At 35.0% G+C, this 11,970-nt stretch overlaps 2 long non-coding RNA genes across 2 annotated transcripts; one reads left to right on the top strand and one right to left on the bottom strand.

Annotated features, from left to right (window-relative positions):
* Positions 1-2,305: 2,305 nt before the first annotated feature.
* Positions 2,306-5,770, bottom strand: LOC136243038 (uncharacterized). Its single transcript, XR_010694721.1, has 3 exons — positions 5,554-5,770; positions 2,637-2,733; positions 2,306-2,581 (listed from the first exon to the last, which is right to left on the bottom strand). It is a non-coding gene; the product is annotated as an uncharacterized lncRNA (long non-coding RNA).
* Positions 5,771-5,902: 132 nt separating this feature from the next.
* Positions 5,903-6,467, top strand: LOC136243031 (uncharacterized). Its single transcript, XR_010694716.1, has 2 exons — positions 5,903-6,032; positions 6,083-6,467. It is a non-coding gene; the product is annotated as an uncharacterized lncRNA (long non-coding RNA).
* Positions 6,468-11,970: the final 5,503 nt, after the last annotated feature.

The following is an 11,970-nucleotide window of genomic DNA, read 5'->3' as shown; positions in this document are numbered from 1 at the left end:
ATTATGATACTGTTAAGACAGTGTATATAACACATCACATTCAAGTCCAGCACCAATACTTATTCATTGCATTTTTTGGATATTGAATACATATTATGGAAAATTTAGGAACTCATGTCTTTCTGAACTAAGAACATGTTTTTAAAAATAATAATATTATTAGTATTAACTTTTATAGGCTTATATTGAATGAAACCATATACCATGCAAATACTCAGCTAAGTAAATTATGTGCTTTATCTCTTTTAATCATCATTAGAGACAGGGGTCACCGTAACTGGTTACACCAAAGCTTTAAGAAAGAAGCACATACTTTTCAAGTAATAGTAAGTAGTTGTACTAAGGTATTTATGGGGAGAGTGTCTAACCGTTATGTCCTATACTATATATACAAACACTAGTCATTATGATTCAATATATCAAGCATAATAATCTGATCCCATTTTCAGTTACTACTGTACATAGAGTGAAGGCACAACAGCAAGTGGAAATACGTAGGAAGGTAGCTAATTCATTTCTTTTCCTGTAATATTATTATTTAAGTAGGAGTATAACACACGATTTTTAACTGATAACAAGTCACAAACTGTATCATGGGGTGATGTACACAACTTGCACTAATCAACACATGTGCAAGTTTCTGTCACTTAGAAGTACTGGATAACTGGGTCAAAGGTGTACTTTTACCCAGCCCAGTAAATATCAGCATGGCATAACCTTTAATAAGGTGGAAAAAACAACTCACTACAAGTGAATTACCCTTCTAAGTTGGTGTATTCTAGACATACAGCTGTATACCACTTTAACGTAGATATTCAAAGGTGCCACTCAGAGTTTAACTTGCATATTGCCCAGGAAATATCATGGAAATGTAGTTTGTTCATGGCTTTGATGCCCTCCTAGTTCAACGATATGATATGATTTGACTCATTATATCGAACAACACGTAGGATTGCATTGTGGAATTCAGTATTAGTTTCTTAGCTAGACTGAGTGTAGTCACACAATTACAACGAGTTACAATAATTGTCTATAATGAAAGGTCACTAAAATAATAATCATTTAGGAAATGTGCGTATGTGTAATTCTATGCATCACATGTTAACCATTCGGCTGACCATGGAACAAGAATAATAACTATATTTAAAACAGCTTTGTAACTTATAGTCCTAAATCAGTGGCAGAGGAAGTAGCTGCTGTTGGGGCTGACAAGAGTATAGAATCTCTAGCAGCAGAGGGTCTGAGAGGCTGCGGCTGTGGCTATTGTAGTTTTTATCATGTCTCTAAGTCCACCAGAAGTAATTATTTCAACTAAACATCAACTTTCTAAATCAAAAATATTTAAAACAGGAAATTTTCAGTCTTTTGGAAAGTGACTACACTATTAATCAACATACAGCATTTGTGAGCAGTACAAAACAGCCCTTACACACATGGTATAGTGGTAAGACACCAACCCTTAAAGTGAGGGGTCATTGGTTCAATTCCCATTGATTTTCTCCATTTTTAGACTACTTTTAGGAACACATTTTTATGAAACACATTGACTGCTCTATTAGGGTATTTGAGCGTTCCACTCCAAGAAGGATAATTTCAGACAGTTATCATTCTGAGGTGTGCTAAGCCCCTTCTGTCAGCATACCGAGGGGGGCCTCCCCCTTTCCACTGCCTATGTCCTAAACACTTTATTTATAAATATTGTAAGTTACTTACTGTCTCAATAGCAATATAAAATTAGTAGCCATAATGTAGTGCAGTAGAGTAATAATAAAAACTCTAACGAACAATCATAATTATATTGTGTATTGAAGCATAAAGATACATGGATAACATTCTGAAGGCTGTTATTAGCACATGCCACAATTGATCATCAGATACCAGTTTATAAAACAAACTATAGTGTGTAGTTCGTTAACCTAAGGTGAGTGCATGATTTATATCAATTATACAGTACCTCAGCTGCAATGAATATACACCCATTGTCCTTGGACTTTGGGTGTATATGTCAGCAATATTCCTCGCAGCCATGGTATAACTATTACAAATATAGCCCATTTTGCACCTAGACATTGCATATCTTTCCTGGTGGGTAGACATTTTACTTCTACTCATCTGATTCAATAAGTTTCTCTGCAGCCCAAACCTCATGTACACCTACCAAATCACCACCCAATCATTTGTTTGGGTGCTAACATTCTCAAAAGTATACCCTGTGTCTAGGTACAATTGTAGAGGAGGGTTTATTTATTTATTACTGTGAAGCACTCAATACAGAGAGTATAATACACAGATATACATTGAACAAGAAAAAAATAATCATCGTTAAAGCAAAGAGAAATATTATAAACACAATAATACAACTGTCAAGCAATGCATTTAATGATAATTCTTTCCATTACAGCAATAACAATATTTCACAAGAGAAGTTTAATGATATATTTTAGCTGTCCACTTTTGTGTGCTAGGATGTTAATACAGTAACATTGCAATGCTATGAATATTTGTCTTTGTATACTCTTCTGCAGATTGATAACAAACGGATTGAACTACTCAACCATCCCCTTTCATCCCAGTTACTGACCTACAAGTGGAGGTCATATGGAATATTCATATACTACATCAACTTGTTCACTTACTTAGTGTTTCTTGCTTTTTTGACTACTTTTATGTTTTCATTGCAAAATCCAAAGACAGAAGAATGTAAGTTTCTATTGTACTTTACTGTGCCAGTAACTGTGTGTACATACGTATGTGTCCATACAAGCATACAATAGGCATGTGGGCATATACACTACCCCTGATCTTATAATGTGTCATGTACGTAGTAAAATAAAATGTCAAAAATTTGTAACTTCTAAATTACAAAGAACACATGATGAAATAGTGCTAAAATATTAAGAATAACAGAATTATTTTTTCATCTACATGCCCACTTACGTAGGTGTGTAAACAGAGACTGACGGTTATGATCAGTCACTGGACATTGTTATCCAAAATAGCCTGCTTATCTGATCACAATCAGGTGTGCTATAATTATATAGTTTACCTGTTTGGTTTATGGTTCATGTTGCTACTCATAAATCTACCACTTGGTAGCTAGGAAACACTACAATCTTACAACCCAAAGAGGATGACTATGATTGTAGAGACTTCGAAAAAGTTTCATTTACGAAAGGTTAACTTCCATTCCCAGAGTTTAATACCATATGCTCCTAGTGTTATTAAGGACATGTTGAAGTTTCCTACTAAAGCTACTTTGTCCTACCATGGGTGAATAATTAAATTTGATAGTAAAAAGATATACATAATGATGGGTGCAATGAGAATGTACTTACTGTATGTAAGTAAAACATATTGGCAAGACTGTTATTATTAATGTCTCTTTTTTTCTAATTTGCAGGCAGGCCACAAGGTATGTACAGGTATATAGTACATTATATGCATATTTCATTATCATACATAACATGTTAGCATTGTAACTACATTTCAGGAATTTTAAGCTGAATTATCTATAGTAGCGTAACTGTACAATCACTGTATTTAAAAAGTAGACTAAGTGCTATTGTACTACAGTGGTGAAACCTGTGTGTTAAGGACACCTTGGGACTGACCAAAGATATCCTGGTTATCAAGGCGCACTGATTTTCTAGATCAGTTAATGAATTAAGGAATTTTATTGAACCATTGCCAAGTATCCACAGCATGCAGGTGTCCTCATTTTCAAGTGTCCTGCAAACAGGCTCCAGTTTTGGGTTTGTAGTGTCTATCAAAACTATATAGTTAGATGGTCAACCATACTTAGTTAGACAGGATAGTAGGCATTCCAGGCAGTTATATAGGTTTTTATCATTTTGTCATCTAACCCGAAAGCTTTACTGAGGTTTCTAGTACTTTATTTGTCATCGAATAAACTACAAACATCTACGTCTTTGTGCTAAGTCTTCCCAAAGACATTGATTTCTAGTTGCACACAATCTCTTTTCAAAAGTAATAAGAATTACTGTAAATGATGACTTGATAATCTCAGACAGAGGATGTTTGATCTAACTGCTGGTACTTACAATGAAGATTAAATGCAAAATAAACAATGTTTCATTTAGCAAATATGACTGGGCCTGCAAAAATACAGCATGTGGGTACAAACTACACCCCATCATACAAATGGTCATATATTAGTAATTATTTGTACTTTTGTATATACAATATGCATCCTATAGTGTCATATACATTAATTGTATTTATTCTGTATTCTCCTTACAGTTCCCAATGCTGATTGTCAAGGTAATTTATTAATTTCTATATACCAATAATAAATGCTTGGCCATGAATGTGACAGCAAATATTAATTATACAATGGAATAAAAGAAAAAAATGATATGTATGTACACTACACCTGTACAGTATGTTATATTAAAGACTTTCATTTATTGCATCCATGCAATAACAGTCAATTGTACACAAATTGATGTGTACAACTTCAGGTGTCTAGTATTGTTTAGTAGTTGCTGATTAATTTGGTTTAATCCATTAACTTAATCACGTCTCAATGGATAGCTGTCTTTATGGCAATATAAAACACAAGCTAATTGTCTGACCATAACATTGGCAACACATGTGAATTTGACTGGACTTTAAAAATCATAATAATTGGTGTAAATTGTTCATTTGTACTAATTACAAACCCAATTACCACTACTTTTCTCATGTTACAAGCAGCTGCAAATATGCAGTAGAAAAATGAACTGTGGTGGTTTAAATTAGAAATAAAGCATAATTTTTCTGTGGAATTTAGTTCAGTGAAGGCACCTTCATTCACTTGGGCTCCACAACACAAGGCCATACTAAATTCCACACAACCATATAGCTACAGTCATAGTCCATCAAGGGAAGGATATTATAAACAGCTTGACACTATGATTGATTCTTATAAATTTTCCTTTTTCCCTTCTACAATCAGACTCTGGAACACACTCCCCCCTTTGTAATTCACTCCCTTACCTTAGATGAGTTTTGTACTAACCTGAACATTCATTATGATCGCACCTGTGCGCAACAATCTTTTTGATTTCTGCACAGTAACAAATATAATAATAATAATGGATGTGGCTCGCAAAAGTACTTTAATATCCTGTTGCAAGACTAGAACTAGACTATATACAACTCATACCATAATCGACTAGTGGGCGTGGCTCCACGTGAGCTTGCAGACAGCAACGGACACAGTTCAGTGCTACAGACTACACTTACTAATAAATGGACGTGGCTGAGCGTATGTTTGTAACGCGATAAGTGGGCGTGGCTCACGAAAGTGCTACGCGACTAGCGTTTATAGGTTCCACGTCGTCAAACGATCAATTTTTGTTTCTCACTTGATCCAATTCGGATCAGTCCCGGATAATTTGTAAACTGGGTCAGACCCGGAAGACCCGGAGAAAATGTGACCGGATGATCCGACTAGGTTTCAGCGCTGGTATGAAGTCAACATGAGTTGGATCCTTCGACGGTTTACAGTCAATTTACACATGTCTACCTATTTCATGATTTGATGCTTACTTTTGATAAAGTGTGCTCCGCACAAGCGACTGTAGCTACTCCGTAGATTTCCAACGTTCTCGTCGAATCGCAGCTTCTCAATCTTCTTTCCTATCATCGAGAAATTAAGTGATGAAAACTATACTCACAGAGTCCCTGTTCGTTTCCACATCCGTATGCGACACACCTGAACGGTTTTTCTAGTTGGTAGGCGTGAATAAGAACACCTCCAAAATGGCAGCTGCCAAAACCGGTAAAATATGGGTTACGTAACGCGCAATGTCATCCTGCGAAATACGATGATATGCGTGATTTCGTAATCTTCTGAATACCTCTATATATATGTAGCATTTACATAATAAGTTACAATAGTAGGTTCGAGCATTAAGCGATCATCATACCTCTTGTGCTTAGCTATTTAATTCGTGACGAGCCCAGCAGTACAATGGACGTAACAGATACATCACAATTCGCAGATCTAATGACGGACAGTGTAACTGGTATTTAACGGATAAAATATTAAGTTAATAATATGTTTGTGTTTAAACAGCAGGTGTATTACGCGCACTAATACGACTGGTGAGGAAATGGCTACAGGAGAAGGGTATAATAACAGAGGGAATGGAGATAAAAGACGAAGTGATATTTGATCACTTAAAGAAAATCCCTGCTTTTCTAGCTGCAGTCAACCGTGGGAGAAAGGAAAAATCCCCCGAACAAGCTGTAACAGCTCTAACAGAAAGCAAAGCAGACATTATTAAGCACTGCAAAGATATGCTGTAGGATTCCTATGAGCAAACTTACGATTTAGCTAGCTAGCTACAGTACCTTGCACTATATAAGAACGCTAAATTGTATGACAGTAAAGCACAACTAGTAATATATATATATATATATTATGCTGTAAAAATGATTTATAATAGACCTATACTTAATTTTGTGAAAATTATGAGCAGATTGTTATAATGCTTGCATGACTTATTAGCAATCTACTTGCACTAATTGATTGTGAAGTAATGACGCGAGAACTGAATATTGCGCAAGCATATAGTTCACGTCAGCTGAATAGTCTTTGTACAAAAAGTAGAGGAAGGGGCGCTGTGGTAAACACTCGGGCAGAAGCTTTACCTATAAACTGTTTCGTTCAAGTTTCAGTGTAATTAGGGTATTAGCACTTATGTAAACAACTTATGTAAATAATGTGATTGTATAAATGTTATTGTAATTGGTAAACACTTGAACTTATTTATAGTTAGGCCACTCCAAGTCATACCTTAGTTTCTGGTCACTCCCTAGCCAACAAAAGGATGCGGGCGGGCGGATGATCAGGACTTCAGGACTATCATAGACTCTTACATATACACCAGTAATACTGTAATGTTATTAATTTTGCTAAATTTACCCATTTCATATTGAGTTTACAACCAAGCTTAACCAACATTCTTATAGCATAAGTAGTTAATTATGCTTCTGCAAAATGCACCAGGAAAATTGTTGATGGCTAGCTACACTGCTGAGCACAACAATGTGTAGCTAACACTAAGGAAAGGTCTGCTCATGTAGCTACTTTTGCTTTACAAATGAAATGTTTCATTAGCTACGTCAGGAAATTATTATTTATTAGCTAGCTAATAATAATCCAAAACTATATTAACACATCATCAGAAACTCTTTCAAATGTGAAGTCTTAGCCAACTATATATGCATGCGTTTCCAGCCTTCTATACAGTAAACCTTGAGTAAAGTAGCTGTCAAAGTTTTGAGTTGAGTTGTTGAGTGCTCCAGGCTAGTGTTTTTCAGTGATCATGTGGGAAAGCTAAGTTAATGTTTTAACTAAGGGATGTCATGCATTTGTTAATTTAGGACCATACTTGCAATTATTTAACCATGGAAAAGTTGAAGTTTGAGCTCACCAAATGTTACCGGATTTCTAGTCAGTATATCAGTGATCAGTGATAAGGAAGTCCAAGTTTAGATCCACTAGAAGAGTTACTAGACTAATCATTAGAGGACTACATCTGAATTGTTAGGAAAGTTTAAAGCTATGGTATATCTGATCATTAGGCTAGTGATCAATGCTACATACATACTGTACTGAAGTTACCTACTGGCAACAGAAGCATTACTAATAGCTAGCTATATAGCTAATCAAGGACAAGTCAAAAACGTTATAGTAGTATCTGTCTATTCTAGTATTAGAGTTAAGGGTAGTGTGACTGCTCTATTAGAATGCCTGACTGCTCTATTAGAGTATCTCGATCTTTTGCAGTGTTTAAAAATCACTGTCCTTGGTCACGTACACTTAAGCGCTTGTAATATTAATAATAGTCCTCATAAACTGGGGTTCCAGTTTTCCATGCGGGCGGGTGACCAGAAACTAAGGTTTGACTTGGTGTGGCCTTATGTAAATGCGACCGGATCTGCAAGAACCCTACAGTATATGTTAGCGAATTTTACTTAAGTACATTTTCTTTAGTCTTCGATTCTCTACCTACACCATATAAGCTCATGCAATAACACTCTGACACTATCCTCAAGCCAAATACAGCACTCGGCTTTGCCTCATGTTGTATTATATAGTCTCCCACATCCTCATGCTATTTTTCCCGTAGTTTACTCATGGTGGTGCTTTAAGTAATATGTGACGGGATCTGCGAAAACAGGACATAATCGCATTTATCCAAATTCCTGTTTATTGAATATTTATAATCTATGTAGCCAAGTGTATGCACTGGCAATATTTCAGCTTCATATGCAAAGCACTCCGGGAGTTACAGCCCTACAAAGTAGCAACAACAGGAAAAATCGATTTGTACAGCAAGTATATAGAGAAAATAAATTACAGGCGCTTACAAAAACGGTTGTAACTTACCACCGGATTGAACTACAGAGCTAAAGTTTTCACCATCGTGTTCGCCATGAACAGGGGAATAAATTACTGGGTAAGTTTTTCCATTACTCGCCCTTCTTCACTACATACAAAGGCGGAATGCATGAAGAAAAATCGATCGCGTACGATCGCTTCGACATGACGTAAACAAACGCTCATAACTTAAGTGTCCTTAGGTCTGCTGCAACGAAACAAAGCTTTTCTAAGTCCTCGTGAGCAGGCAAATAAGATGATATCCAAGTTTGTATTGTTAGTCCCTTCCTTCACTAAAAAAGAGGGGTTAAAAAATATACGGAATTTTTCAATAATATACGCAAGTATTTCACTCAATGTATTCAATTTTTTGTCAAAGTATTCAATGCTTTATACTGTAAATTTAGGCTTGTGCGATTATGTCCCTTTTTCGCAGATCCGGTCACATATGTAGGAATATTACGAAAACAGCCTCACTCAGACAGCATGATTGATCACATTTGTGACATTGTAATCACTAAAACTAGTCAAATTACTTCTAGAAATTTGTCATATGTATAAAAATAAATTAATATTTACTGTCTGGTAGTCCGGCTGATTGCCAAAAATTGAGTGGTTCAGGATAATGACGCCCTAAGTAAGATGGCCTGGAAGTACAGTATAATTATTACTTAAAGCACTGCCATGCTTGTGAGTACACAAAAATACAGTGCCTGGAAGTTGCATTAAGACTAATACAACAATTGGCTTTGCCTCATGCTGTATTAGCCTCTCAACACTGATACCTCCTCATGCTATATTTTCTGTAGACCTGCACATCGACGCTTTAACTACAGCACAATACATAATGTGTATAACTACAGCACAATACATAATGTGTATTGAATTATATGTAGTGCAATGCATGAAAGTACAGCCAGTGTGGTTCTTTACATTATTATGTTTACTTAAACTTGTTTTTTGGTACTTTGGGATCTGTGCATGGGTTACCAAGTTTGGTTTCCTGTATGTGAACAAACGTGTCTCAACTCAGATGATACGTATACTCTTAGATACAAGAGAATTTTAAGTTTGAATAGTGATCAAACAAATAAACAATGAGGCTGCTTACACTTGCAGATAAATATTATATTGGTGGACATTTACGTAATCCTTATACTTCAGTATATAGCTATGGGGATTAAATGTCTATATCTGCCAGTGGATTTGATTAAACTGAACTGATCTTGTCAAGGCACCATTAAAGCATTGTGATACTGGTTTCTTTTTTCTATTCAGTATATACTGTATCATTGAATGACTGTTGAATCTTTTATTATGTTACACATTTCAAACTTTAATGCATGGGAAAGTGCGTATAGGTTACTGTGACTGACTCAGAATTTGAGAACACTAATAAACTGATTTTCATAGAAAAACAGTGTACATAGCTATTTGGCAGCATGCTATTTGATGCTTTTACATTTGCAACAGTGAAGCTTCTTATTATGTACAAGAGTCAGTAAAGTGAAAAGAATTATAATATTATATGTTCATTGATTACCAATGTTATATGAATCTCAAATGACAACCATTGCTACTCACAAATACACAATAAATACTACCACTTTCTGACCTACAGGCACACTACTCACCACCAATGAGACTGTGAACTGGTATATGCATGCATACATACAGGGAACCAAACTTGGTCACACACATGCAAACGTGCAAAAACAAGTTATGGCAAAGGTTCTAAACTCAATCTAGGGGTGTATGTAGTTACAGGTATAGATCATGTGCTCTACTTGTATGAGTGCAGTTTACCAGCTCTTCTATCTACCTATACAAATACCTATATAGCTTCATTGTGAACTAAACATATATTTTACAAGTGTATGATACAAGACATACTTGTCAATGTGCTCAAATGTTATGATTACACCTGAATGATCATAACACTTGACTGGTAAACAAGAGCCTACACACACACATACGAAACTTGGTGGGATAAATGGTAAGGGACTAAGGTAATTGCAATGCAAAATGCAAGAGAATACGTTGCATAGTTTCTGCATACGAACGTCTGAAAATTCCTGGTGGTCGAACATCAGTAGCTTATAAATACTCTATACCACAGCGCGGCGCTTTTGATCTCAACCACAGGTGTGGTATATATATAAATATATTTTATAAGATATATATATAAATTTTATAAAAATATATATACAAATTTTATAAAAATATAAATACAAATTTTATAAAAATATATATACAAATTTTATAAAAATATATATACAAATTTTATAAAAATATATATTTTATAAAAATATATATACAAATTTTATAAAAATATAATATAAGTTTTATAAAAATATATATATAAATTTTATAAAAATATATATACAAATTTTATAAATATATATATATAAATTTTATAAGAATATAATATAAATTTTATAAAAACATATATATAAATTTTATAAAAACATATATATAAATTTTATAAAAATATATAAATTTTATAAAAATATATATATAAATTTTATAAAAATATATGTGTGACCAGATTTGACAAAACCAGACTTCCACACACATCCAGATTTATGACTTTAAAGAACCATAACACAATGTAGGAGTATGTTATCAGTACCAAATTTGGACCTGTTATTGTATAATGCAATGAAAGCATTGTGTGAAAATTGTAGGTCAATAGCATACCGAGTTGTCAAGTTACAAATGATAAGAGTCAAAGAATTGGATGTGTGTGGAAGCCTGGTTTTGTCAAATCCGGTCGCATATATAAATTTTATACACTGAGGTAACATATTACTTTTCCATCGATTGTTTACCATAAAATTGTAACGTTCAAATTTATAAAAATATCCCTAAAATATATATATCCTATAAAAATATCCCTGTTGACATTGATCCGAACCGGTTGTGACACTGTTGTCATATTATTATAATATTAAGTAGCTAAAGTCTTTGAGCAGGCTGTAGGACTAGGTGTCCTACAGACCTTCAGCACTTGTGCTGTAAAGCAAATAAAAATATATATTTATTTACTATAAATAATATATTTTTGTATTTTTTATTAGTTTTATTTTTTAGGGTTATATTTAAATATGCAACTATACAATTTTATGGTAAACAATCGATGGAAAAGTAATATGTTACCTCAGTGTATTCTCGCCTCATGACGTCCAGTCTCACACTGGTTCCCTATCTCTCAACCGAGTCGTTCTGTCTGGCAGTGATTATAAATCATCATCGCAGCTACACAAAACTCACAAACTTACCGTGTGCGGTACTCAGCTTGGGCGCGTGATCTCTCCTTCATCGGGGCACTTCGCTAGCGCACTGCCGTTCTGGCTGCTCCGGCCTTCACCCGGCTATGGGCGGCTGGGGGGGGGGGAGGCTGGCTGGGGGACCCCCCCCCCCCCCCACTCGCCCTGCTGAGGGGGGATGATCCCCCCTGAAATAGTATCACGCCAAAATTATCCTTCTTGGAGTGGGGTTGAAAATCGTGAGAAAAATCGATGTACTCTAATAGAACGTTCAAATACCCTAATGGAGCAGTCAAGGCCTTCATA

The sequence above is a fragment of the Dysidea avara genome, chromosome 2 (assembly GCF_963678975.1).
Source record: "Dysidea avara chromosome 2, odDysAvar1.4, whole genome shotgun sequence".
Lineage (NCBI taxonomy): Eukaryota > Metazoa > Porifera > Demospongiae > Dictyoceratida > Dysideidae > Dysidea > Dysidea avara.
This window is presented reverse-complemented; position numbering and strand designations above follow the sequence as displayed.